Genomic DNA, 5,000 nt, shown 5'->3' with positions numbered 1-5,000 from the left:
TTAAAGATTTTAGTAATTCATTTAAAATGTTCATTTAAAAAAAATTCTTTCAAAGAAATCATTGAATTATTTTCTTTCATTTATTTTTTGCAAGTTTCCTTCGGTTTTTTTCCCTTTTTGGTTTGCTTCTTTTATTTTTTAGTCTTTTTTCTTCTTGTGTGTGTTTTTTTTTTCATTGCTTCCCTTTTTCATTTTTCTCTTTTCAGTCTCTTTGAATTATTTTTTTCCTTTCTTCTTTATTTTGTTATTCTCTTATCTATTTTCCTTCTTCATTTTATTTATTTATTTAAACCACATTCTTGTTTGTTTCTTCTTACCTTTTCCTTTTTTCTTCTAATCACTCCCTCTCTCTCTTCCTCTTTTTATTCACCTATGTATCCATTTACCTATGTCTGTCTATCTATCTATCTATCTATCTATCTATCTATCTATCTATCTATCTATCTATCTATCTATCTATCTATCTATCTATCTATCCAGTTGTCTATCTATCTATCTATCCAGTTGTCTGTCTATGCCTATGCATCTGTCTATCTACCTGTCTTCTTTTATCCCAAACACTTCACCCTCCTCCCACACCGCCTTGTCAGTCAATCACCTCCACCCACGCCACCACACTAACACAGTTGTATGTAAATCAAATCTGATGGGAGACATTCTAATGAATCACAAAGAAATTATAAACAATTTGATATTATTTTTTTTCACAAGAAATAATAAATAAATTATATTTATCAAAATAAACAGATAATTAAAATAAGAAAAAACCCCAAATATTTATATAACAAAAATATATTAAAATTCCTTTTTTCTCCGTCTTATTTATCATTTGTTTTTGTTCCTCAAAAGTTTTGTAATTTTTTTAGTTTGACTTCATTAATTTTATTTTTAATTTTGTTTATTTTGTAAAAGTAATTTCATTGCTTATTAAAATCTTCAGAACTGTTTCATGTTGTTGGTGTTGTTGTTGCTATTGTTCAACCCTTGGTTAGCACTGATCAAGTAGATCTATAATTAAAAGTATACCTGTAGTGAACATTCTATCTTTTCCTAGGCACAGTGCACCTTGGACAACATTATCCAGGGTGCTCTTTTTCTGTATTTCTTCTAAGATGGTCAGGTGGGATATGAGAAAAAAAATTGGCTGCTACTTCTAGTTGGTGGTGGGTTGGTATTGGTGGTGGTGTTGGTGGTGGTGGTGGTAGTATTGGTGGTGGTGGTATGGCTGATGGTGGTGGTGGTATGGCTGATGGTAGTGGTGGTGGTTTGGGGACAGTGGTATTGTTGTGACATTGGTGGTAGTGATGTTGGTGGTAGAGATGTTGATAGTGATGCTGGTGTTTGTGATGGTAGTATTGGTGGTGGTAGTGATGGTGTTCATAGTAGTGTCATGGTGTTGGCCATTGTTGGTGCTGGTGATAGTGATGTTGGAGGCAGTGGTATTGGGGGTAGCAATGATGGTGATAGAGATATTGATATAGATGTTGGTGTTTGTGATGGTAGTATCGGTGGTGGTTTTGATACTACCATCATGGTGTTGATGGTGTTGGTGCTGGAGGCAGTGGTGTAGGAAACAGCAATCTTGATAGTGGTGTTAGCGTTGGTGATAGTAGAATTGGTGGTGGATGTGTTGTTGTTGGTATTGGTGTGTTAGTGGTGATGGTGTTGCTGATGGTGGTGTTGGTGGTAATGATGGTGACGAGAAATGTGATGGCTCTAGTATATTAGAAATAGTGTTTTTAATTGTACTGATAGCAGCAGGGGGTGGTGGTAGTGGTGGTGGTTGCAGTGGTTCATAGTGGTGTTGGTAGTGTTGTTGTCGGCATTGGTAGCAGTGTTGGGGGTGCAGTGCTTCATGCTCATGTTGCTGTTGTTATTGTTGTTGTTGTTGGTGGTGACGTTGATGCTATTGTTGGTAATGTTGGTGGAGGTGTTGTGGTGGTGAGCTGGCAAAATGCTTAGTGGCATTTCGTCTGTTTTTATGCGCTGCATTCAAATTCCACCAAGGTTGACTTTGCCTTTCATACCTTCAGAATTGATAAAATAAGTACCAGTCAAAATCTGGGGTTGATGTAATTGAGTAGCTTCTGTCCTCCAAATTGCTAGATTTGTGCCAAAATTTGAAACCATTATTATTATCATTATTAAAGGCTGGCAGAATAATTAACATACTGGTTCAAATGCCACTGGAGTCAACTTTGCACTTTTAGGGTTGGTGAAATAAGTTCCAGTTGTGCACTGAGATTGATGTAATCAACCTCCTCCCTCACCCCACCTCCTCCACCCCTCACCCCACCTCCCCCACCCTTATATGATTAAATATAAGAAGGGATGGTATTATTAAAATACCATCACATGTGGCGAGTTATCAGCCTACAGGCAAATTGATAAAATATATGCATACAACATAAAGTATGTACTCATATATATATATATATATATATATATATATATATATATATATACACACACACAAAGGCACCACATGAGCACCTACATTACTAAAAATAGAAGTCAAAACTACTTCTGTACCACAGAAATAGTTACAAATCTAATACAGGCATGGTAGGAAAAAATTCCAGTGAACATTAAAAACGTCTTCTTACCTCTGCTAGGTCAGCCCAAGCAATACTGGTAGAATTCACCCGAAAAATGTATACACACTTCAAGAAAGGAAAAAAAAATCTGTATAAATATTTGACTTGTATAAGTACTTCTGTAAATATAAATAATTCTTACAATGTTTTATTAGATAATGATAACATTGAATAAATTGCAATGATACTGAATTAAAATATTTGTATAAATTTTTCCTTTCCTGAAGTGAGCATACAGGTTTTTGGCAGACTCTGTATATATATATATATATATATATATATATATATATATATATATATATATATATATGTATATATCTTTAGTTGAAGTCTTCTATTGTTGCCTAAGGTTTTACAAATGTCAGTTTGTTAGACAACCGAGTTCATCTGTAGTGGACAGCCCAATAAATAATCATATAATACATCATTCATGTATGGAGTACTTTTTGTCTTGTTCATTATAAATGTCATATATATATATCTTCATGTATGTGGATATTTGTAAGCATGTATAAATATGTATGTGTGTGTCTGTGTGAGACACGAAAATCACAGAAATGTAGCCTGCAAAAGAATCAGAAAACATAAAACCCTCAAAACCTTCCATCAAACTGACAAAACTCACAAGCCTTCAGGCATAACCAACCAGCCAACCAACCAACCGACCAGCTAGACAACCAACCAACCAACCAACCAACCAACCAACCAACCAACCAACCAACCAACCAACCAATCAGCCAGCCAACTAGCCAACAATCAATCAACCAACCAGCCAACCAACCAACCAACCGACCAGCTACACAACCAACCAACTAGCCAGCCAGCCAACCAACCAATCAATCAGCCAGCCAACTAGCCAACCAACCAGCCAACCAACCAACTAACCAACCAACTGATCAACTGACCAACTGACCAATCAACTACCCTCTCTTTGACATTGCCCCTTACACACTCCACGGCAAAAAACAAAAACAAAAATTTATAAACAAAAACTCACCAAAAATTACAATATAGACATAAGCAACTTGACTAAAATGGTTGCCATGAATCAGGGAGAAACACTAAAAATATAACAAAATATACACAAAACAACAAACAGTAAAATAACAACATCGAAACATAACACATTCTCTCCTCTCTTCTCCTTCCTTTTCCTTATCTTTCTCCTATTTTTCTGAAAATTTATTTATCTGATAGATAATATGTGATACATGAATGATCACTATACAAATTGTGGCAGATCAAAATGGCAATTTATCAAAGGCATACTCTGGTGAATTGTAGTGAAGAGATTTAAGTGTGGTGCTGGCGTCTCTCCAACTCATTTTATTTACATATTATTCTGTTATAGCTCTTTCAACTTGCTTCCGACGCAACATTATTTACAACCATTTTAATTTAGGGAAAACTACTCTCAGTTTCTTGCTATGGTGCTATTATTATTATTGTTGTTGGACCTATGGAAATTGAAGTGGCTGGCACTGTACTAAAGGAACAGAGGTGGTAAAAGGAGCACTCTTTAGCTGTGATAAGGTGAAGCAATTACACTGGCCAGTGTTGTAGATTGCTGGTTCAAAGGTTCTGTTAATATACTTTGAGTCTGCTTTGAGAAGGTTAAGAACTGAGAGAAGTTTATGAGCAGGCTGGTTGGTTTCAACCAAAATAGGCTGAGAGCAAGCTCTCCTTGAAAACTCAGGCAATATATATTACCTTTCTACTTATTACTTCATGAGTGTTGTACTTTGTTCTACTTTTCATCTAATGAAGCTGAGGTATTTTCACATTCATTTTTTGTGCAAGTGACAAATTCCACATGTTAGAAGGTCTATCTACTGTCAAAACCACACGTGTGGGGAGCTCAACTGATGATGCATAGACATGCCTTGAGGCTGTGGCATCTGTAGAGATTCTAGATACTGAGGATGTATGGTCTTCATTTGTGAAGCATGTCTCCTCACAGCTCTTTGACAGAGCTGTAGTCTTGCATAAGCAAAAGCCAATATTGGGTGCTTAGCTTCTGCAATTTGCCAAGCACTTGCAGTTCTTTACTGTCAGGCAAATTGGGCTAATGATATGTCAAACATTGTATTATATAAAAGGCTAGTGGTGAACAAGAGTGACAATGTTCTCAAGGAGTCTGTGTATTCTTGAAAATCAATTAGCTACCCTATTCCAAAACTTGTGAGCTCAGATACTTTGGACAACATCCAACAATTTTTTTATCTGGCAATTGTACCAGCGAGCAAACTGAGTTTCTGATAAACTCTGCAGGTATGGTAGCACTAGTGGTAAAAAAAAATATTGTATGATGGATACAAGTGAAAAGACCAGAGATAGTCTACTTTGAATCATGTCTTAAATATTTCACTTGTAGTTGTCTCACTAAGGAGAGGGTTTTTGTTG

The 5,000-nt window shown here is 35.9% G+C and overlaps 1 pseudogene; it reads right to left on the bottom strand.

Moving 5' to 3' along the window:
- LOC149131625 (histone-lysine N-methyltransferase SETMAR-like) overlaps window positions 1-5,000 on the bottom strand; it is a 12,025-nt pseudogene that overhangs the window by 4,126 nt on the left and 2,899 nt on the right.

Source organism: Octopus bimaculoides, chromosome 20, assembly GCF_046866305.1.
Source record: "Octopus bimaculoides isolate indiv1 chromosome 20, ASM4686630v1, whole genome shotgun sequence".
Taxonomy (NCBI): domain Eukaryota; kingdom Metazoa; phylum Mollusca; class Cephalopoda; order Octopoda; family Octopodidae; genus Octopus; species Octopus bimaculoides.
This window is presented reverse-complemented; position numbering and strand designations above follow the sequence as displayed.